At 41.6% G+C, this 25,224-nt stretch overlaps 1 protein-coding gene across 2 annotated transcripts in view; it reads right to left on the bottom strand.

The window, feature by feature from the left end:
• Positions 1–12,091, bottom strand: part of BLK (BLK proto-oncogene, Src family tyrosine kinase) — a 70,573-nt gene extending 58,482 nt beyond the window's left edge. The window contains exon 1 of one of the 2 annotated variants that reach the window (XM_059177324.1): positions 11,746–12,091. The gene's annotated coding sequence lies outside the window, so the exon portion shown is untranslated. The remainder of the gene's footprint in view (positions 1–11,745) is intronic. The other variant, XM_059177314.1, reaches the window with a different exon arrangement.
• Positions 12,092–25,224: the final 13,133 nt, after the last annotated feature.

The raw sequence follows: 25,224 nt of genomic DNA, 5'->3' as shown, positions 1-25,224 counted from the left end.
GTAGACACCATTTAAAAATATATTCTATGTTGGCAAAAAAAAAAAAAAAAAATCAAAACAACAACTCCAGTGTTGCTTAGCCATGGTTTCTGTCAGCAGGTAGAGCATACACGTGTTTTTTGAGATAAGAATGGATTTCTTTTCTTCTTTTATTCACTTAATATTTTTTCCCTCACCCATGTTGAAGCCATCGCCACAGGGAGATAAAGTAGAAATAAGAGAATTCTCTTGGCTCAGATTGAGAGAAATGCGGTGAGCCAATCTGGGCAGACAGGAGCTCAGGGCATCTCAACGAGAGTCCCTCAGTCCAGAGTGGCACAGAAGTGGTGTCATGATTCCCCCAACCCATCATGTGGCACAGAAATCCTGGAAGAAGGCTAGACCTGGGTCAGAGACTGGCATGAGACATCCTGGCAGTGGCTGCTGTGAATTTCTGATGAAGACCAGATGGGCTCCCCCAAAGAATTAAGCCCCATGAGCCCCACCCCAGAACTGTGGCCCAACCCTGGAGAAAGGAGGAGACTGCTGAGCTCACTGGGGTTATTTCCCAACACCCAGCAGAAATCAAGATGCTCAGATTAGATATTCTATTTTTGTACACTAAGTGTGGACCAAAATGCATATTCACACCACACAGATCTACTCTGTTATAACTTCCTTGAGCCCTCCGGATGTTCTTCCACAGGAATAGGACCACCTTCATAATAAACTCACTCAACCCACTCTTCTACCTTCTGTGAAGCTGATGTCCCTGTCAACAATTTCAAAGATTTCTCCTTAGCCTCTTTGTTCTCACAAACAGCAATTCTCTCTCTTTTTTTAAATGAATGATAAATGAGCCAAATACATATTTCTGTGTGTGACCCTGGGAAGGTAAAAGAGAATAAAGCCAAGGGACAAATTCAGCTGTGTGTTGTCTACCCCTTAGGTTTGCAAAAAGGTCATGGGAGAGCTTCAAGGTCGTTTCACAGATGCCTTAGAGAGACACCCCATAGTGTGGCCAGGCAGAGTGAGGCGTTAGGAGGTCTGGCCTGAGGGTTAGGTGGGTTGCTGCTTATCTGTGTGACCACAGAAAAGGGATTCTGCCCTCTGGGTGTGTTACTGGGAACTGGGGATACAACCTGATGATGGTGCACCTGGAGAACAAACGCAAGAGCCGCGTTCACCTAGCATGAAGCTTGAGGCTGTTGCTATGCTAACCCCCTGCTGGGCCCTGTGGCAGAAGTGGTGAGCCATGCCTGTTGGTGCCTGGGTCAGGGTGCGTGGGACATAGGAAGGCTCGCAAAGGCTGAGACCTTGAGATTGGAACTTTAAGGATGCCCGGGAGCTCTCCTCAGGCAGATGGGCATTTGAAACAGAGAAGAGGGCTCAGCACAAGCTCTGAGGTGTGATGGGCAACAGGGAGTTGTTGGAGACAGGACTACTGGGCCCCATGCATCTGAAGAAGGATGACAAGAGGGAAACTGGGATGGTAGACCAGATGGCTGGTCCCTCGAGGCCTAGGGTTTGTTCGATGAAGAGTCAATGAAGATTTTTACCCTGGGGGTGATAGGGCCACATTTGAGCTTCAGACACATCTTTCCAGCAACAGAGAGGAAAGACTTCAATGTGGGTCACTGTAGGCAGAGGCAGGAGCTCTAATGATACGGCAGTCATCCAGTCTAAAGGCAAGAGGGTCTGAACTAAAGCAGTGGAGATCTGGGGACAAATCTGAGAAAGGAGGGGACAAATGTTACCACAGCATTGCCCTCACTCAGGGAAACTGGTGTGTGTGCTCGCTCACCCTCTGGCCTTTGCTAAGACTCCCACTTTGGCCATGTTTTAGTTTTTTTTCTGCGGGGAACAGAGCCTCCTCCTAGAGATGCCAGGGGACTTAGTCACCCTTAGCAGGGCGGTGAAAGACCAGGCAGGGATCCTGAGGATTTTAGGCAGACCTGGAGTCTCCTTCATCTCTTTCCTCTACTGCTCCATGGCCCCTCTTGTGACACCCGGACGTCCCCCAACCCTGTGGTCCTGTCAACCTGCTGGCCACCAACACACCAGTCTGAGCCCTGAGGTGAGGGGAGTAGGAAGGGGATGTTCCCTCCCTTCTCAGGACCTGCTTGGACTAGAAGATAGACATTGTTTGCCATCTGACAGCAGAAAACTCTGTTCAATGACAAGAACGAATGAGAAGAACTTTAGGGAAGATGGTGCTTTAGCAACTGGATTTCTACCACATGGATAAAACCTGGGAACCTCTTTATGGGGCAGATTTATTCCTTCACTTTGTTGCAACAGCATTTGTGATGATGGGTTTTGTGATGTTTTGTTGTTGATGATAGGTATGTGGGTGTGTTTTCTCTGTGTATGTGCCTGCATACATCCGTGCTTGTGTGTGTGAGTCTGTGTGTGTCTGTGTTCATGTGTGTGCATGGACCTGTGAATCTGTGTGTCTGTGTCTGTGTATATGAGAGACAGACAGAGAAAATAACCTATATCTCCTTCCCTTAAGAGATTTTCTTTTTGCCTCTCTAGTTATAAAATCCTTAAAATAAAATCCAAAATGGATGGCTTCCCCCGAACTCCACATGCCAGAAAGCTCTAGGATATCCAAGGCTAAAATCACAAACACTCCCTTCTCAGGCTGAATCTCACAGAGTTGGGAGATGCAGGACACCCTCAGTCACTCGGCTGACCTCCAACAGCAAACCACCACACTGGAGAGTTTTGGGCACGTGTTTGGTGGAGACCAGCTAGCAGCCACTCCCACCTGCAAGGAGTTAAAAGCATATAACCATGGAGATTCAAAGACAATCTTAACTATCAAAAGCTTATGGCAATAGCATATATGGGCAAAACCAGCTCCCAAGGGCCCGTGGTTCTTACCACTCTGCTCATGCCTTTACTTCATTCAGTTGTCAAGGGGCTTTCCAATCAATAGGAAAAGAAGGACCAAACACGGAGGTGTGGTTTTGCTTACATGTAGTCTGTCTTTCCGTGGCAGGTTTGACAACACACGAATGAATCGGAGGTGGGGAAGGAACCAGGAGGAGGGTGGAGGTCACATCCTAATAGTGGCTTTATGTGCAAGCAGCCATTAGAGGAAGGTGATTTGAAAGCAGAAGGTTCCAAACCCACCTGCATGAATGTTACACTGTCATTTGGCAGCAGTGAAGTGAAGGTGGCATTGCCCTCACTTTGTGCCTCACTCTCCCTCACTGAGGGGCCTCCTGCAGGAAGCTTTTAAACCCTTCTCCTATGCCACAAAGAAGTGTGACCTTTCTGCGAGGAAACTATCATACAAGTCAATGAGATCTTTCTAGAGGTCAGGGTTCTAGCTTGGAGGAAGACATCAGTCACAGGGCCTGTCCCCTGTGATGTCTGAGCCAGGAGTCCCTCTGGGGTATTATTTTTACTTCCCATTTGCTGGTTCTCAGAGGCCACTTGACTTGTTTGACAGGGTGGAGCAAAGGAGCCTGGGAAGATTTATTTGACCAGAAAGACAGAGTAAGAACTGGCTCTTTTCTCTGACAGCCCAGGAGGCAAGCAGCTTCAGCTAAGATAAGGCTCTGGCAGAAATCAAGGTACAAGGGACACCCCACTTTACCTCCCCCACACCTGTGATAGAGCCACCAGGCCTGCTTGTCAAGACAGTTGGAAACAGGTGTTGTCCCACCAATCTCAGCCTCTGGCAATTGCCAACAACGAGCCCTCTGTACTTCACTGAGCCCTGATCCACTTGAAGAAATACCTCTACTTTGTACATCTATCTGGCACTGGTGGTGAAGTCTTCCCAGGAGTCATTCTTGGAGCGGAAAGAGCATCCCATGTTGACCCATGTTCTCATGACATGAGAAAGCTGCATTCACCCCTTGGCAGCTCAAGAAGTCAATCTTTTTGGTGCCAGCAGTCCCAACCCCTCCTGAGTTGATGAAATCTGTTGAAAGATCTTTGCAGAAATGATCTTTGCAGAGGGTTGCTCATGTCCTCCACAACAGCTAGCATGCAAGTTTTTTGTTCTTTGTTTTAAGATTTTATTTGCTGGAGAGCACACATGAGCACAAGCAGAGAGAGAAGCAGAGGAAGAAGCAGATTCCCTGCTAAGCAGGGAGCCTATGTGGAGCTCAATCCCAGGACCCTGGGATCCTGACCTGAGCCAAAGGCAGAGGCTTAAACAACAGAGCCACCCAGATGCCCCGCTTGCATGCAAGTTTAAGAAGCTCATAAGCTCCAGGAAACTCATCAGGGGTCTATGGTCTCCAAAAGTTAGGTCACCAGCAGCCAGAACTGGTGCAGGGACATGACCCTTGTAGGGAAAACCTCTCTATCCAGCACCATGCATACCCCTCCTGCCACCAAGCACACAGCAGGATTCCCTGGGTATCTAGACCTACTTTGAAAGGCTCAAGACTCAGGAAATCCCAAGAGGCAGGCTCTTCTCCACGTGTCCCTGCTTTGCAAAGCCAGATGCAGACAGGATGCTGATCTGTGGTTCGAAACTGATATAGTCAGCTTCTCATCAGCAGTGTGCTGGGGCCAACTTGTATAGGTTTGTGGGAGTCAACTGCTAAATTTTGGGGAATTTTGTGAGCCATTTGCTAAGCACATCACTATTCAAAATTAAACCATACAAAATTAAAATTACATAAAATGGTAAATTATATAAAATATAATTAAGTGAATTATTCTAGAAATGAAGGTAATAACCACTCAAATGTCACCATTCCCTGGTTATTTCACTACATTTCACTATTATCTCTGCTCTTGAGGTTGTTTACATCAGTCACATCTGTGGGATGGAAATACTGTCTGACTGTGTGACTATTGGGTGTCTCTTCCCAGCCCCTTGTGCAGCCAGGTCATGTGAGCAGCTTGAAGTTGGCTCTCTAGGAGTGTTTACACCACAGGAATAGGCAGGAACTTTAAACCTGGGGCTGATTTGTTTTTGTTGTTGCTGTTGTTGATTTTCTGGACTTAATACGGTGACAGAAAAAATGCCCATAATGTAGGTTCAACTTTAAAATGTGTCCTGTTCATAGCCGTTAACAGCACAAAAAATTGAGAAAATTTTTTTGAGTAATTAAAAACTATTATCCAGTTTAGCAAAGAAGCCAGTGACATTGCTACCTATGCCCAGCATGCGTGGCTGATATGTCTCTGTCACTTTGGTCTTCTTAACATAAATGAAACTATCAAGGACATCCATGCCACCCCTCTACTTGTGTGTCAGCTGGAACTACAGCTTGACCATGGACACAAGAATTTGGCGAAAGTCAGCAAAAGCACTCTATGGTGAATCGATGTCTCTATGGTATCCATAGAGATAACCTTAAAAGCTAACCTTAGAAAAGAATATTGCATATTTTGTTATTATTTGTGAATTATGTGTTACATATTCTTTATACCAGTACAGTTTATAATTAACTTACATGTGTATATGTGTGTATATTTGTTTCCCAGAAAGCTGGTTGTTGAACGTTTATCAGCATTACCAGAATACCACTGCTCTCAGTCTATAAGATACCTATCTTAACCTAATCTCTCTCATCTCCCCTACCCAACACTGCACTGACAGATGCCAGGGAACCCATCAGACAGACAGATACCACAACATGGAAATGATTCCTTTCCACGTGAATGCATAGGGAAAAGAGATTTGAGTCTTTCCCATAGAGCCGCCCAAACAGAATCATGAAATGGATTATCACTTTTAATCCCATCTCCAAATGCAGTCTTTAAAAAAAAAAAAAAAAAACAACAATTTTCTTTGGGGGCACCTGGGTGGCTCAGTAGCTTTAATGCCTGACTCTTGATTTCAACTCAGGTCGTGATCTCTGGGTCTTGAGGTCAAGCCCCGCGTCAGCCCCATGCTGTGCATGGAGGTTCCTTAAGAATCTCTCTCCCTCCCCCTTTGCCCCTTCCCCACTCCAACCCTTCCAACTCATGTTCCTCCTCAACCTGAGCACATGTTCTATAAGTAAGTAAGTAAGTAAATAAATAAATAAATAAATTTCTTTGAAAAAATCTGATTGTACTATAGAAATGGCAGGAATAAAAGGAATTGTTTTTTTAATTACATAACTTTTAGTACTTTTACTAACTTATTGATTATAAATTATTAACAGAAACAGTATTTTTGTAGATGTTTATTTTTTCTTTAAGATTTTATTTATTTATCAGACAGAGGGCGAGCACAGGCAGACAGAATGGCAGGCAGAGGCAGAGGGAGAAGCAGGCTCCCTGCCGAGCAAGGAGCCTGATGTGGGACTCGATCCCAGGACGCCGGGATCATGACCTGAGCCGAAGGCAGCCGCTCAACCAACTGAGCCACCTAGGTTCCCTCTGAAAGAGTTACAATAGTACAAAGGTACAAACAAATTTGTACAAAGTATTTTACAGACCTTAGAAAACTTTGCTTAGGAATAAAGGGAATATATATTTTTTAACGTATAATGTATTATTTGCCCCAGGGGTACAGGTCTGTGAATCATCAGGTTTACACAATTCACAGCACTCACCATAGCACATACCCTCCCCAATGTCCATAATCTAGCCAACCTCTCCCTCCCTACCCACCCCCTCAGTTTGTTTCCAGAGATTAACAGTCTCTTATGGTTTGTCTCCCTCCTAATCCCATCTTGTTCCATTTTTTTCCCACCCTGCCTCTTAATTTCCTCATATCAGAGAGATCATGTGATAATTGTCTTTCTCTGATTGGCTTATTCTGCTCAGCATAATACACTTCAGTTCCATCCATGTCATTGCAAATGGTAAGATTTTGTTTTTGTTTTTGTTTTGATGGCTGTATATTAAGGAATAAAAGGAAAACTTAACATGAAATAACTATGTATAATCTTTGCTACAGTTCAAGGTGGAACATCTAAAAATAGGTAGTGTAACAAGCTGTTTATGCACATATTATAGATTCACAGCTGAGCATTTCACCATAGGTTGACCCCTTTGGCAAAACAAACAAACAATTGGTTTCTGTTTTGTACACAGAAAGGGAACTAATTCTTACTGAGCACCCACACTAGGCACCAAGCTCTTTCAAAAATGCTATTCTGATTTTGTTTATTTATTCATTTTCTGGGGCTTCCAAAAAGATTTGAAGCCACTTTTGAAAGCAAACATGAAACAATAGGAGAGAAAAAGAGATGAATAAATCAAGACCAAAGGGTAAATTAGGGTAGAGAAACAAATTTGAGGGTAAAGTTGGTTACAAAGAACCAACATGAGATGGGGCTACCCAATTGCTAGTGGTTAGATGCAAATTAGGCTCTAAGTGTGCTGTAGTCCAAAGCACAGAATGGGTAATCATTTGTTGGAGGAAAAAGTGTCTTTAGGATATCCATTGCTCCAGAGAAGCATGGATTTCCCAAGTCTGGAGCCTGACAGAAATTCTCCTGCAACTCTTAGGGTGGTCCTGAGAGGAACGGTGAACAGCGGTCTTAGTGGCATCACAGTTACAATGACACAGTTCCCTACCTTACTTCTTACAGCAACCTTTGGCTCAAGCCTAGGACGACATGCCCTCACCAGGAAAGTGTGCCAGAGCCTGATTCTGGAATGCAATCCCTTGAACACCCCATGCATCTTGGACTGACTAGCTTGATGGTGGGGAAGGAAGGGGAGGGGGCACACCCAAAATATCTGGATTCATTTCTCAGTCATATTAAATGCATTTCCTCTTTGAGAAACATAACAAAACCATGGTCTCTCTTCTGAAACTTCAAAATAAATATTGTACATAAAAACTAATTTAAAAAGTTACAACATGCAAAGTGCTCTTTGCAAGCCATAGGGACTCTTCTGGTGATCCTCACATGGAGAACTGGATAGAATGGATAGAATCTAGATGGAAATATTGTATACTTTTCAGTTTCAACTGTTACTAACTAATGAAGAAGTAAGACTCCAGGGTAAAATTAACCTACCTGAGTTATGTCAGTATGGACTGAGGATGAACTACTGTTTTTCACAAGGACACTTGGTGACTTGTCCAAGTCACAGTCAGAAAGCTGCAGGGCAACACCTTGAACTGAAGCGCTCTGGTCCACAGGCTGGCCATCCAACCTCTATCCTAGAGAACCTTTCAGCCGTAGCTGCCTTGTTGTACCCCTATGCCCACGTTTTTTCTAATTCCTGGAATCCACAACACACTGAGAGCTAAAATTAAATTATTATTACTAAATATTGGACATGGTGATTCCAAATATTTGGAGTTGGTGGATCCTTTTGGGAATGTGATAGAAGCCGGGCGGGCATGGTGTGGGAGTGTACATGTTCGTAAAACCTTGCAGACAAGTTCAGAGAGCTCTTAGACCCCATGAACTCATCAAGGGTCTGCGGTCTTGGAGGTCTGAACTCCTGACCTCATCCATTAAGCGCAGACCACCTTGCATCATTTTAGACACTACAGAAACCTGCACAAACATTTCCTGAGCCCGAGCAACCCTGAGACTGAGGATTTTCTTAAACTCTGTACCCCAGGTGACTCGCTCGCCTCACCCTGGTCCTAACCTAGCAGTTCAGATACCAAGGTATGTGAAGAAGCCTGCAGAAAGAGGTAAGGACAAGGCACCCAAGAGAACCTCTTTATATGACATGGTTTTGAGCATCAGCCCTCTGGTGAGAAAGCACACAGTGGCCTGAGGTGAGCCGAGGTCCTGCAGGGTCAGCAGGGACCAATGCAGAGCCTCTTCTTTGCTCTAATCATCCTGCTGTATCTAGTTCTCATATCTGGGCTTAAAGCAGAGTGCACCTGCTCCCAACTTACAGAGACTTGGGTCCTTTGCTCATGTTCATCTAGCTGGAAGTGGCAGAACCAGGTCCTAGAGAAAAACTGGCTGGCCCCAAGGCCTATCGTCTTCCTCTGGACGGTACTGCACCTTGCAGCTAGTGGAACACACCAGAGACCTAGTGACAACCACCTTCTTCCACAAGGGCCCCCAATAAAACCCTGGGTGTGGTGATGGCACCGAAGCTCACTGTGCCTAAGGGTGGTCACTGCACCTAAGGGTGGTCACTGTGCCTAAGGGTGGTCACTGCGCCTAAGGGTGGTCATTAAGTCTTATGTGCATTTCTGCCTTCAAGTTTTCTTCCTCCTGTCTTAATCTTGGCTGGCACTCCAGAACTTGCCCTTGTTGTTTCCCTCAAGAACCATTTCACAGGGCATCCACCCTGCTCCAGATACTTTCCTGTGCTCTGGGACCCAGGGGAGGATGTAAGAGGCCCACCTCCCTATTCTGAGGGAGCACAGATCCAGAATTCCTGCAAACAAGGAACCCTCAGCATCTGTTGGAAGTTCACGGGGACATAGGGTTGGATTTGGGCACTGGGAACGAAGAGAAGGCAGTGGCTTTGGTCCCAGGAGTTAGAACAGGAGGGGCTTGCCCTGATGAGAAGGTAGGGAGGGGGCCTCAGGCTGAGGGAACAGTAGGAGCATGGTCTGGACCTTTCCAGAGCAGCACAGGGCTGACTTAAAGCAGATGGGCTGCTAGTAGAGTAACAGGAACTGTGACAGGAAAAGGACCCGAGACCCAGTGGTAATCACTGCTCTCCCTACTGATCTTCATCTAACTCTTGTGATTTTCATCTAAGTGCTGTCTTCCTACAGCTTCATGATTCTTTCTTCTTTCTTTAATCTGGCTGGGACATCACCCGTGAACCAGAGCACACCTGCTCTGCTGGGCCTGTCGGGTGGGTGGGGGTGGGTAAGGGATGTGTTGCGGGGGGTGGAGTTGCTCTGGCTCCCCTGCTACCTCCCCACACACGTAACCCTTACAAGCAAGGATGCTGGCCTCTGGTGGCTCTGTTGGGCTGCTGCAGACTTGAGGGTGGCACAGTGGGCTCCCAGGGAATTAGTTCCCAGCTTGGCTCCCAGCTTCTTGGCTGGCCACAGGTTCTGTGGGGATCACTGGGCCCAGAGGATGGCAGATTCCATCCTGGTATTCCACACAGGGTCAGGGCCCTCACTTGCTTCCGTTCTGGCCTTCTGCTTCATCACCAAGGAGGAGGTCAGGTTTGGGTATACTTAGAGGACTGTGAGCCTGAACCAGCACAGTGAGCACTGCTGGGCAGACAGAGCAGGGAGCACTTGGCCCTAAAGTCCCTGACATGCAGTAAGGGCTCAAAAACTGTTCTGAATAAAAGAATACATGAATGATGAGAAATGCCACAAAGAGAGAGAAATATAAGGGCACCTGAGTGGTTCAGCTGGCTAGGCCTCTGCTTTCGGCTCACGTCATGATCTTAGGGTCTCAGGATTGAACCCTGCATTGGACTCTCTTCTTCCTCTCCCTCTGTGTGCTCTCTCTCAAATAAATAAATAAAATCTTTAAAAAGAGAGAGAGAGAGAGAGAAATATAGAACTTTCTAGGACTAAAGTGGAGGTTGGGGGAGACAATGGTAAAAAATGCAAAAGTCCTGTTGTGTTCCAGAAAGTTCAAAGAGAGGGCAGGAACCACCATGTCATGGATTCCAGTTTTCCCAAAGCAAGCTCACCTTTTGACCACATCTGCTCTGAGGCAGGATGAGTATAATCTTTTTTAGCTTTTTATTTTGGAATAATTTTAGGTTTACAGAAAAGTTACAAAGATAGCCTGGAGACTTCATATATGCCCTGCACTCAGTTCCCCCTAATATTACCATCTTACTTAACCATGGTACATTTGCCAGAACGAGGAAACCCATTTTGACACAATGGTATTAAACTCCAGACTTTATTTAGATTTTACCTACTTTTTCATTAATAACTTTTTCCCCCTAGGACCCACTCCAATCCCAGATGTGAGTTTTGAATTTAGTTGTCATGTCTCTTTACTCTCCTCTGACGTGTAAGAGTCTCTCCATATTTCCTCCTTTTCCATAACCTTGACAATGGCAAAGGTCAAGTATTCTGTAGATTTTCCCTCACTTTGGGTTTGTTTGGTGTTTTTTCATTATGAGATCAGGGCTAAGGGTTTGGGGGAAGAACAGCACAGAGGGGAAGTACTTTCTCTTTGCACCATAACCAAAGTTATATAATACAACACGATTTATCCCTCGAGACGTTAACCTTGATTCACCTGATTCAGGTGGTGTCTGCCAGCATTCTCCATTATGGAGTTCCTGTTCTTCCATTTCCATATTTTATTCTAACTCTCTTCGGCACCAAAGGTGAGCGGAATCAAACTCCATCCAGGAAGGAGAAGTATCTACATATATCATGCACAATTTTTCTCTCTAACTGTGGCAGCACGATGATAACCATTCTATAGTCCTTTGATTGTGTGGACAGTTGATGGTGAAAGCAGTGGCCAATTAGCAAATGACTGGAACAGTTGTTAAAACCCTAGAATTTGAAAAACCCTCCCAAAATGTGTTGTCAACTGTTCATTCCTTCTCAGAAACTGATCGCTTAGCCCAAAAAGTAATCATTAAACCTATTCTATCACGCTACCCCTGATGTCTGAAAAATGGAAAACCATGGAAATTATTTGTCTTGAGGCAGACACTCCCCATACATCCCTGCTAGCCTCTGCCACGTCTGCCTCTTAGGTACCATTACCCTTGTTTATAGAGATGCTGAATAACTTGTCAGGAGCCCCACGACCTGTATGCATGTGCCCACCCCCTTTCCTACCCCACAGTCTTCTCCTGTCTTTCCTCTGTGGCACATTCACTGGCTTTTCCAGCTTAGAAAGCCCAAGAAACAAGATCTCCTTGGATGGATGAGCTTTTATAAATCAAAAACAAAACAAAACAAAGATGCAGTCTTACCTTGGTAAGGCTCAGTAGCTTGTCACCATAGCTTTTTCAATCCCAGCACCCTCATGATGCCGCAGCCTTCTAGTGATAACCAGCAACTCCTGATACAATCCCAAAGAAAAAGCCCATCGTGGTTATCTCATTCAGCTCCCATAGCTTGTGGCTTCCTGCTGTTGGCAAGCACCAGCAGAGGTGGCGGGCTCCCCGGTCTGTGGTCAGAGCTTCACCAGCTTCCTCCAAGGAGCCCCGCCCCTCCCATGGAACACTCTGAAGGCGTCTGTGGTCTCACTGGGTCCAGTGGGCACTGCTGACCCAGAAAAGCTTGGGAGGAAGGACCACAAGCAGCTGGTCTTTCTCAGGCCCTGGGCCACACTGGTTCCAATGACCCTCTGCTACTAGAAAGTTTTCTCATGGGGGTTTGGTTTAATGACATGGATGGTGCTTTCCCGCACCAGACTTGGCAGAGTTAGTAAACCTCCAAGCTAACTCTACAAGGTATTTCTCTCTGCCTTGTAGCATTTATCTGCAAGACAAGAAAGAGGTTGGTCTCTGCTGTCTTGTGCCATCTGTGTGAGCCTGGGCAGCTGTTCTCTCAGCCTTGTTGGTTTTGTCTTGTCTTCCAAATAGTGCTGATAATACCTAGCCCAGAGATACCATGGGCACAAATGACAGAATGGGTGTGACGGGCACAGAATTGCCTCTCAACAAATGCTAATTCTCATTTAAAAAAAAAATAGCAGTCTAACCAGTCATTGATTCTGATCACAGAGCTTCTTCCATTGTCCCACTGCACTTGGCTCTGAAAACTCAGGGGTGCAGAGAATGATAGAAGTGATTGGGAAAGGACCCTATCATCTGGAGTGGTGAGGTGCTGTCCCGTACTACACCAGCTGAGGAAACAACAGGACCAAGAAGATTGCTGAGACAACCTTAGGAGAACTGCTGGTCCAGCCAGACATGGTAAGCCGCTGGTCACTTGCTTTCTGATCGAGGGACCAAAGGGAGCCCATGGACTTGATCCTCTCCTGGCTTTATGTCTGGGAACATTGGCAGGGATGGAGTTCAGACAGGCTTGCTTCTACTCCTGGCGTGGAATCACAGTCCAGAATCTCAGTTTCCTAATGGATTTTAGGACTAAGACAGTAATTTGCTGAGAGTTTTGGGTAAGAAAGAGCTTTTTGCAGATGTTCATAGCAACAGCAGCAGCAACACGGAGTTTTGGGTTCCACGGCTCTTTGAAAACAACCTACCTGATTTCCCCAAAAGTTTTTTGCACAGTAAATGGATTAGCGCATAAAAATTTGTATTACGGTGTTTAGTACATAATAAACTCTACATAACTTGTAGCTGATGTGAATATTTCTAATCTAAGTCCCAAACTTAATTCTTAACACTGCTTTGTCTTCTTCTGTCCTTGGTAGTGAAGAGCCTGGAACAGTGTCCCGAACGAGTTGTGCTCAGTGAATCATAGCTCTTATTAATTTATTATTATATTCATCTCCTGACACCTGAGAGTCGGATCTAAGCATTAAATACAACTTGAAAGAATCCCAAACTCCTTAAACTCTTGATCTAAAGACTTGCTGACTTGAGATGAGATTATTTAGCTTTGTTATTTCAATTCAATTAACACAACAAACTTTTGTGAATGTTTGCTCAGTGTTAAGCACATGCCAGAGGTTTGGGGTTGAGGTATAAATAAGCATGATCTTCCCTTGAGGGAGTCAGCCTAGGGAGACTGGAAAGGATGTCTGGTAGATAGACATAATACTGCGGGGTGGGAAATGGGGCAACAGAATCCCAACAAGGCACAGTTTTAGAACAGGGGCAAAAGCAATAGGAACATCAGGGATTATTAGAAGAAGTTACCAAGCAGATGGCTTTGAACATGGTTTGTGACTAAGAATTTTTCAAACTCTCAGAGGCAGGTACTTAGGTTGAATCTTTTACTGAACAAGCATCCAAATGATGCTGCCCGAGTTATGTACCATTATGTCTAATTAAATAAATGACTAAATAAGTGACTTTTGGACAAATTATATACTTGCACCTGAGCATATTAAAAGTGTCGTGGGGAGCAGGAAATCTACCTTCCTAAGGAGAAAAGCTATTTTCCTCTGACTCTGGCTCATCTGTTCAAAATTGGAGCTCAAGGGGAGGTGAATGACTACAGGAAAGGGAGGGTAAGCTAGCCTTTGTGTGGTCTGGAAAAAAAGTGTCACCTTTCTATCTATGTCCAATAGACAGGGGTCGGAAAAAAACAAAAATGGATTCTAGCAGTCACTCAGAAAAGAACGAGGAAATGACCTTGCTCTTGGGTTTCACTTGTCTGAGCAGAAGTGAAAGTTAATTTCAGCCATTTTCACCCTCCCAGAGTCATAAAATCCATGAGAAAGGCAGAGAGGAGGCGGGGACAGGACCCAAGGGAGAAGATAGGAAGCTGTGAAATGTGTAAGGTGAGGCTAGGAGTATCCTTTTTAGACACGTTTGTTAAAGAACCTTAGAGAGGACTCTTATGGCTACACCAAGATTGGACTCTGAAACCCCAGTTTAATGTTCAGCCTCATTGGCTCTCCCATTTATTTTTGCACTTTTGAGGTGACTTATGCAAAATTTGGAGCTCTCCTTCCATGTTGGTTGAGCCAACCTCTTGACACCAGTACATTTCTGATCAAAATCAAAACCAAGGGTAGTAAAATATTTGAGTAGAAGAAACATTAAAGTAATCTAGTTGAAAATTCACTGGAGGAGTGATGGTGTGAGAAGCAATCACCCTTTGAAGAAAACAAGCAAAAAACTAGACAAAGATGTCAAAACCAACCATTTCAAAGCACTAGAAAATGACCAAAGCCAAACAACAAATGAAGAAATGTTTAGTGTTGAAAAACTGCTACTGCATTAGAATGGCCATGAGTTTGTGGCCTTCTTGCTTACAGGTTCAAACCCCTCCTCCCATCCCTTAGCCTGAGTGGTGAGAATCACAGCTTTTCCAATGGGAATGAACAGTGGGCTTGGTTTGAGAGCTGTTAGTTAGTGAAAACCAGTTGGCTTACCAGCTAGTGGTGACAGCTATGTCTGTGATGGGAAGATGAAAACCTGCAGTTTTATGGGCTAAAGGTCATGGAATCAGTTCTAGATAGGAAGTGAAAATCTGCTTTACTTGCTTGAGGTTATAGCCTCTGTTCAGAGTAGGCAGAAAATCACCCAGAAAGATAACGAGGGAGATCCTGAAAGTAAGAGAGTCATGAAAGGGCTGAGCTAATAAACACTCTGTACCTCTTTTACTGACTGATATAATATGCATGAGTTGGGAAGAACCAAGAGAGAGAAGCAGAAAGTGAAAACTAAGGGAAACCTAAGGGCTAACTGTAGATTTGAATTTGTTCCTCCAACCACATGAAGTTTAGGCAGCAGAAGGTGGAGGGTTTGCTTTTTCAAAGTGTCTGAGCATAACTTACATTCAAATAACTGCCTGACTATTAAACAATGCAGAACCAGGGGATACCCTTAGAAAGCCAGAGTAAAAATCAAAGTAGAAGACTAAGAGATAAAAACTTCACAGTGATATTAGTTGCTGCACACCATAGAGGAAAACAATCGAGGTATAGATAAATTAGTAAAACAAAACAAAACAAAAATCAACAACTTTCAGGAAAATAACAAAATTCAGAGTTACTACAATACCCAATTTTCTTTTTTTTTTTTTTTTTTTTTAAGATTTTATTTATTTATTTGACAGAGAGAAATCACAAGTAGATGGAGAGGCAGGCAGAGAGAGAGAGAGGAGGAAGCAGACTCCCTGCCGAGCAGAGAGCCCGATGCGGGACTCGATCCCAGGATCCTGAGATCATGACCTGAGCCGAAGGCAGCGGCTTAACCCACTGAGCCACCCAGGCGCCCCAATACCCAATTTTCAACTAAAAATTATCATACATGCCACGAAACAGGAAACTGTGACCAGATTTAAAAAAAAGTCACTAGATTCTGATTCCAAATGGGCCCAGATGTTCAATTTGGCCGACGGACCTCAAAGCAAATGTTACAGTTATGTTCAAGGAATTAAAGGACAATATGCTCAAAAAATGAAAGGAAATTACATTAAAGAGCCAACAAAAATAGAATCTCAACGGAGAAGTGGAAATTCTAAAAAAAAAGAATTGATGATTTTCTAGAGCTGAAAACTACAAAACTAACATTGAAAATTCACTAGATAGGTTCAACAGCAGATCTGAGATGACAGAAGAAAGAGTTTGAATTTGAAGATAGAGCAATCAATAGTAATCCAATCTAAAAGATACCAAAAAAAATTAAGAAAAATGAGCAGAGTTTTAGAAACCTGCCAGACAATGTAGAGTGTTCTAGTATAAATATAATAGGAGCCCCAAAGGAGAGGAAAAAAAAAAGACACAGAAAAATAATTTGAAGAAAACATAGTTGAAATTTCTCCACCAATAGTAAATAACATTTGCTTAAAGATTCAATGTTACCATCTGAGTGGTAACACTCAGGTAACACTCATGGGAGTGGTAACATTCACGTCTCAAAGTGCTTGTGTCTCCCCAAATTTCATTCGATGAAACCTAGTGCCCAGAATGATGGTATAAAGAGGTGGGGCTTTTGGGGGTGATTAGGTCAAGAGAGTGGAGCCTCATGTAAATTGGGTAGAATAAAATTGTCTCAGTAGTATTTATCTGGAAAACAATGAAAATTAGTGCCCAAGAATAAAACAGGCCCCAAAGAGCCCCCATCCTCCCCTCTACCATGTGAGGTTACAGCGAAAACATAACCATCTATGAAGAGGGTTCTCACTAGACACCAAACCTGCTGGCACATTAATCTTGGACTTTATAGCCCCTAGAAGAATAGGAAATAAATTTATGTTGTTATAAGCCCCCGAGTCTATGGTAACATAAATACAAAGAGAACCACACCTTGATATCATGGTCAAAATACAGAAAACCAAAGAAAAGAGATAATTTTGCAAGCAGCAAGAGGAAAAATAATGCATCATATGTATGGCAACAACAAAACAACTCAAGATTGACTTCTAATTGGGAAAACTAGATGCTGGAGGGCGGTGGAATATATATTTGAAGTCTTAAAAGAAAAAAAAAAAACTGAAGGATTGTCACCTAAGAATTTACTATCAAATAAAACTATCTTTAAAAATGGAGGTAAAATGAATCCTTTTCCATGTTAAAAAACCTGAGAGAATTTGTTTTTATCTGACTTAAGCTATGGAAGAAATAAGGAAAAGGAAAGAAAGAAAGAAAGAAAGAAAGAAAGAAAGAAAGAAAGAAAGAAATTCTTTTAGCTGAAAGGAAATAGCACCAGATGGTAACCAGTTCACAAAAGGGAATGAAAATTTCTGGGAATGGCAAGCATGAAGGTAAATAAAAAATACATATATAAAAATATAAATATATAGTACTCTTTCTCCTCATAATTTGAAAAAAAACATATAGGATTATTTAAAGCAAGAATGATAACATCACACTGGGGGTTTATAACACATATAAATGTATATGAAAATAATAATGTGGGAGGAAAGAAGAAATGGAACTATACCAGTGCAAAGTTTCCTTTATCACCAAAAAAAAATCATTTTTAATTTGAAGTAAATTGTGATAAATTGAAGGTGCAATTTTAATGCCCAAGACAGTAACTAAAGAAAATAAATTCAAAGGAACTTAGTTTTAATTTAATTTATTTAAGAGACACACAGAGAGAAAGGATGAGTGGGGGGACGGGCAGGCAGAGGAAGAGGGAGAAGCAGTTTCCTCACTGAGCAAGGAGCTGGTTGCAGGGCTTCATCTCAGGACCCTGGAACCATGACCTGAGTTGAGGGCAGATGCTTAACCAATTGAGCCACCCAGGCATCCCTCAAAGGAACTTAGTTAAAAGGTAAAGATGAAAAGTGATCTTCGCAAGTTAGTAGATTAGGCAATCCTAGTACTTCTCCCTCCCATTAAAAAAAAAGTAATGAATAAAGGACTATGAACAGATGAAAAAAGCACTGAGAGACCTTTAAATATAATTAAGAACTTGCAGCAACTCAGTAGAACACAAAACCAAGAATGGCTGCATAGAAAAGCATATAAGGTATCTTATCTAGACCATCATATGCCCCACTCTGATATAACTTGGTACCAAGAGAGTCCCTCAGCATGACCTCCTCACCTGGGGAAAAAGGAGATCCAGAGGACTGCAGTAGCCCTTACCACTCCTACAGCCACCCAAAAGCTGTCATCACCAAAGGCTCCCACAGTATTTTATTGGTGCTAACTTCAGATGATGAAGCTCCCTGGAGTTGATACTGCTGTGCCCTCCACCCAAAGAAGAAGCCGCTATTATGCCTTTCTCCTACCCCCAAAACCCTACTGTACTGCCCTGGGGGATACACCCCCTGGAGCATCCCTGCCCCACCAACTCCCCCTCCCCAACAACTGCACATATGCCTCAGCAGCTCCTCCACGTAAATCATGCCCCAGACAATGGCAGGACCACAACAAGTGCACCTGTGTTGTTGATTCCAGAGCCATGGTCACTTGACATTTGCCTACATCTTAGACACCAGTGCTCCTGCTGCACCAAGCCTGTCTGTACCCCAGACTCTGGAGCTACATTTGCTCTACACATGGTTGTGCACCAGACCTGGCACTATGACCACTTCGTTGTGCTCAGACACCAGTGCTACCTCTACAGTGAGCACAACTGCATGCCAAATCCAGCACCAAGAAAGATCTTGGCCATAACATTCCCCTGTGGGGAATGAAGGGAACAGGAGGATCCCAACAGCCTTTGCCAACAGGGAACATCAATGCATAAGGATCCATCACCATCACTAGGGACACCTGCAGGCTTGGCTGCTAAGGACCTCCACAGTCTTTGCTAATGCTGACCTCAGCTGCTGGAGCTGTACAGAGAGTATATCATTGTGTCTTGTCCAGTTCTAGAGCTAAAGCTACACCCCCCCCCCCCCACCAAGATCTGGATCCACAGTCCTTCACCCAGTCAATGCCCTAGAACCCCCCTAACAGGTGAAGCTCTTTCTTCACCAAAGCCAGTTTGTAAAGTCTGGAAGAGGTTGTGGATTTCTTAAATGTGCAGACATCAACACAAGGCTATAAGGAAAATGAAATATCAAGAAAACATGACATTATGAAAGGAACACAAAAATTTCTCAATAACCAACCACAAAAAAATGGAAATCTATGAATCTATGATAATGCAATGATTGTTTTGAGGAAGCTTAGCAAGTCATAGAAAATACAGATAGATAACTCAGTAAAATCAGGAAAGCAGCACATGAATAAAATGAGAAGTTTAACAAAGAGAAAGAAATCATTAAAAAACAACTGAACAGCTGAAGAATATAATTAATAAAATGAAAAATGCAATAGGCAGCTTCAACAGCAGACTTGACCAAGCAGAAAAATTTTCAAACTCAAAGACTCAACTATTTGTAATTATCTAGTTAGAGAAGAAAAAGGAATGAGAAAGAGTGAAGAAAGCTTACATGATTTATGGGAAATTAACAAATTAATCAATTTATGCATTATAGGATTTCTGGAAAGAGAAGTGAGAGGACTTATTTTAAAATGCAATGGCTAGAAAATTCCCAAATCTTGGGAGGAAAAAGGACATCCAGATTCATGAAGTTCAAAAGTTCCTAAATAGGATTAGCCTAAAAGTGACTACATCAAGACATAATATACTCAAACTATCAAAAGTCAAGGTCAAAGAGAACTCTGAAAGCAGCAAGAGAAAAAAAAAAACTCATTACATACAAGGAAATCCCCATAAGACTATCAGTGGATTTCTCACCAGAAATCTTGCACTCCTGTAAATCTGGAATAGTGTCTTTCTGCTCCAGAGAGACTGGAATAATATATTTAAAGTATTGAAAGAAAAATCTACCAACCAAGGCTACTATAACCAACAAAATTATCCATTAATATTGAAGGAAAGGTAGTTTTCCCCAGACAAACAAGAACTAAGAGAGTTTATCACCACTACACATGATTTACAGTAATGCTCCAACTCTTCAGAATGAAAGGAAAGATGCTAAATAGGATGGCATCAAATGAAAAAAGCATCTGTGCAGAAAAGGATAAAATCAGTGAAATTAAAAGGTAACCTATGGAATGGATGAAAATATTCACAAACTGTGTCTGATAAGTAGATAGTATCCGAAATATATAAGGAACTCATACAACTCATCAACAAAACAAAACAAGAAAGCAAAAAACAAATGGGCAAAGATTTGAATAGACATTTCTCAAAAGAAGACATACAAATGGCCAACAGGTACATAAAAAGGTGCTCAACTTCACTAGTTATCAGGAAAATGAAAATCAAAACCACCCTGAAGTATTATTTCACATCTGTTAAAATGATTATCAGAGAGACTAAAAATAACAAGTTGGCAAGGATATAGAGGAAAAGGAATCTTTTTTAAAGATTTATTTATTTACAGGCACCCGGGTGGCTCAGTCATTAAGCATCTGTCTTCAGCTCAGGTCATGATTCATGATCCCAGGGTCCTGGGATTGAGCCCCACATGAGGCTCCCTGCTCAGCGGGAAGCCTGCTTCTCCCTCTCCCACTCTCTCTGCTTGTGTTCTCTCTCTCATTGTGTCTCACTCTGTCAAATAAATAAAATATTTAAAAAGGAGATGTATTTATTTATTTTTAGAGAGAGAGTGAGTGGGAGAGGAAAGGGAGAGGGAAAAAGTCCTCAAGCAAGCTACTCACTGAGCACAGAGTCCAACTCAGAACTGGATCCCAGGACCCTTAGGTCATGTCTGAGCCAAAATCAAGAGTTGGCTACTCAACTGACTATGAAGCACCCAGGCACCCAGAAAAGGAATCTTTCTACACTATTGGTGAGACAGTAAATTAGTACAGGCATTATGTAAAAGAGTGTGGAGGTTTCTTAAAGAATAAAAAAATCAAATTACATTATGATCCCACTTCTGGGCATATATCTCAAGGAAATGAAATTGGTTTCTCAAAGAGGTCTTCGCTCCCATGTTGAGTTCAGCATTATTCACTATAGCTAGGATATGGAAACAATATGTCTGTTGAATTGAATGGATAAATATTTATATATATATATATATGTTTATATATATATATATTTATATTTATCCATTCAATTCAACAGACATATCACCACTCAGCATATTCTCTTCCAGTCCCATCCATGTTGCTACAAAAGTTGGGTATGCATCCTTTCTGATGGAGGCATAATACTCCATAGTGTATATGGACCACATCTTCCTTATCCAAGGAATATATATATATATATATATATATATATATATATATATATACCTTTATATATATTTATAAAGTATATATATGAAAACTTATATATATATATAATATTCAGTCTTTAAAAAGAAGGAAATCCTGCCATTTGTGACAACATGGTAATAAATAAATAAATAGCTAAATAAAGCTGATGGAAAAAGTAAAGAGGAATTAAAATGGTATACCAAAAAATATTTTTTAATAAAAAGGTAATAAAGGATGAACAGAAGAACAAAATAGAGATGAGACATGTAAAAAACAAATGGTAATGTCATAGATCTAAATATAAACATAAATAATTACATCAAATATAAATGGATTAAACACTCCAATCAAAAGGCAAAGATTGTCTCAGACTGAAAAAAAAAAAAAAGCAAAATCCAACCTCATTCTGGGTACAAAACATGCACTCTAAATTCAGAGCAACATTAAGTGTTCTTAAGTGGCTCAGTGGCTTGAGCATCTGACTTCTTATTTTAGCTCAAGTCATGATCTCAGGGTCATGACATCGAGCCCTGCATTGGGGTCCAGGCTCCATGCTCAGTGTAGAGTCTGCTTGAGATTCTTTCCTTTTCCCTTTGCCCCTCAAAACTCCCCCCTAAAATAAATACACAAAATCTTTAAAAATAAATAAATACATGTGTTGAAGGGGATGTGGAGAAAGGGGAACCCTCTTCCACTGTTGGTGGGAATGCAAGTTGGTGCAGCCTCTTTGTAGAACAGTGTGGAGATTCCTCAAGAAATTAAAAATAGAACTTCCCTATGACCCTGCAATTGCACTACTGGGTATTTACCCCAAAGATACAGATGTAGTGAAAAGAAGATGTAGTGAAAAACATCTGTACCCCAATGTTTATAGCAGCAATGGCCACAGTCGCCAAACTGTGGAAAGAACCAAGATGCCCTTCAACAGATGAATGGATAAGGAAGATGTGGTCCATATACACTATGGAGTATTATGCCTCCATCAGAAAGGATGCATACCCAACTTTTGTAGCAACATGGATGGGACTGGAAGAGATTATGCTGAGTGAAGTAGGTCAAGCAGAGAGAGTCAATTATCATATGGTTTCACTTATTTGTGGAGCATAACAAATAGCATGGAGGACAAGGGGAAATAGAGAGGAGAAGGGAGTTGGGGGAAATTGGAAGGGGAGGTGAACCATGAGAGACTATGGACTCTGAAAAACAATCTGAGGGTTTTGAAGGGGCGGGGGGTGGGAGGTTGAGGTACCAGGTGGTGGGTATTATAGAGGGCATGGATTGCATGGAGCACTGGGTGTGGTACAAAAACAATGAATACTGTTATGCTGAAAATAAATTTAAAAATTAACAAACAAACAAATAAATAAATAAATTCAAACCAACTTTGAAGCTAGATCAACAAATAAAGTGAAAGAAAATCTATATGATGCTAACAATAAATATAAATGGATGGAGTGTCTATATGAATATCAGACAAAATAGACTTTAAGATGAGCTATCACTGAGAAAAGGGAATTATTTCATAATAACAAAAGATCAATAAAACTATATATATATATATATATTTACTATATATCATAAAAAACTATAAATGTGCATGACCTTAAAAAACAACAAAATCCTTGAAGTATGTGAAGTAAAAACTGACAGAATTAAAAAGTGTAGTTTAGGGGCACCTGGCTAACTCAATTAGTTCGTGATTTCTGCCTGGATCATGATCTCAGGGTCCTGGGATCTAGCTCTGCATCAGACTGCGTGCTCAGTGGAGAGTCTGTTTGAGTATTCTCTCTCTCCCTCTCTTCCCACCCCTCCCTTCACTCACATGTTCTCTCTCTCTGTCTCTCAAATAAATAAATAAATTTTAAAGAAGATGTAGTTTATAATCCAAAAATTATTGTTAGGATTTTGATAGTCTCCTATCAGGAACTGATAGTATAAGTAGAAAGAAAATCAGTAAGTTTGAAGATCTGAGAAATGTTAACAACGAACTCAATTTATCTGACATATAAACACTCCACCCAGCAACATCAGAATACCCATTCTTTTCAAGTCTATATGGGACATTTACCAGGATAGACCCTATGCTAGGCCTTAAAAGAAGCCCCCCAAAATGTGAAAAGAATGAAATTAATCAAGTACATTCTCCAACTGCAAAGGATATTACACTAGAAATCAATAATAGAAATAAATCTGATAAATCTCTAAATATGTGGAAATAGAACAGCACATTTCTAAATAACCTCAAAAAAGGGAAATTAGGAAATATCTTAACCTGAATCAAAATTTTTAGAAAGCACATCAAAATTTATGGCAGCAAAAAAAAAAAAATAGTACTTCGAGAGTAATTTATAGCTTTAAATGTCAGCATAAGAAAATAACAAAAGAAATGCCTAAAATCAATGAATAAGAAGAGCAAATCAAATGTGATGTAAGTGGAAGAAAGGAAATAATAGAGTAGGGATCAAAGAAATAGAAGGCAAACAAACCAACAAAAAGAGAAAATCAATGAGACCAAAAGACAGTTTTGATAAATCTTTAGCTAAACCAACCAATAAAGAAAAAAAAAAGACCCCATTTTCAACATAGAATCTCCAGAAGATTCAGGAATTTAAAAGGAGGATAAAAGGAAGCTAAAAACAGACTAATTGATGAAAGTTTATTTAAAAAGCAGTTAGAGTCCACCCCATTGCTTTTTGACTCCTACTCAGCACACACTGGCATTTGCCCCCTCCTCATCCCAGCAGAAGCCTGGAGGTTTATTCCTGGTCAAAGTTACAACAGAGGAACTCTGTACTGGGAGACTCCAGGCACAACTGAAGACACAGCTATATACTAATCTCAGAGGGAGTAAATGAAATTTGTTTACTGAAGATTGAGAACTGCCAACCTTAGTTTTATTTCCGACTCTGTATCCAAAGCACAGGCATCCAGTCCTGTGCTTCCAAGTTGGAGAGTAGAAAGGTCTTCTTTGAGCACTCTGACTAGCCCAGAGTCTAAAGATGCTAGCATGGGAGTTTCTATGGGAACAGCTCACATGGTATCACTCTCTAAGAAGAACAGTTGACAGTCCCAACCCGTGGGCTCAAAGTTTCCAAAAAGAATTTTGAGTACACCAGTCTGTAATATGAGCAACCAGTCAAGAATAAGTATTTTTTTAAAAAAGCCTTTACTACATCAGGCAGAGGCAAAGCAAACAGGAGGGGGAAAAAACAACTCGGAGAAAACAGAACCTATACAGGAAAGGACAACTTCAAAAAGACTATTACTGATATTCTTAGAGAGTCAGCAAATAATATTGAACCACAAAACAAGAAAAACAGGATGTTTAAGAAAGAAGAAACAGAGACTTAAAAAATAAAAAGAGTCTTAGGGATCAACAAGAAATGGAAGGACTAAAAAATAAAGCTGAAGAAATCTCAAAGAAATAGAGAAAAAGAGAGATAGAGAAAAGAAATGCAAATTAACTGACAAGAAGGTCCAAACTTTAAATAAAATGAGAACAAAAACCTTACAGAGATAGAAAAATAAAAGAGAAAGGAGGAAATTAACCAAGAACTAGTTAAAGGAAAATGTCTGAGTTGAAAAATGTTAAGTTTCCAGATTGAAAAGCCCCACTGCATGGTCAGCACAATGGATAAAGATTAACCTACACTAATGCACTACAGCATAAAATCTCAGATCAATGAAGTAAAAGGAATATCTATGCATTTCCAGAGTGAACAGAGGATCAGTGGCCAAAACAGCTTCAGACTCTTTAAAGAAACTAGAAAGTGCTGTAATGTGTCTTCAAAGGTCCAAAGGAAACTTATTTCCAACTTAGAATTCTGTCTTAAGCCAAACTATTAATTATGGTGAGAGTAGAATAAAGACATTTAAGGGTCATGCAACATTTTAAAATATTGATTTTTAAGAGAGGTACAGTTTCCTATTCAACCCATACACTTTGGAGCAGGTCCGAGTCTCTGGGGGATGTCTTCAGTAAGGCAGTATTACCACATTGCTTGTTGTATCTGAATGCTTTGAGAAGAGATTTACACAACCAGAAACAACTGGTTTGGGGCAAAGGGTTGAATTAGCGATAAACACATAGATAATTAAGCAAATGAGAAATCAAGTCAATTATATCAAGGGAAAACTTAATTTATGTTTGAAAAAATAAACATAGTATATGGTATATTTCAGCTATATT

Source organism: Mustela lutreola, chromosome 1, assembly GCF_030435805.1.
Source record: "Mustela lutreola isolate mMusLut2 chromosome 1, mMusLut2.pri, whole genome shotgun sequence".
NCBI lineage: Eukaryota > Metazoa > Chordata > Mammalia > Carnivora > Mustelidae > Mustela > Mustela lutreola.
This window is presented reverse-complemented; position numbering and strand designations above follow the sequence as displayed.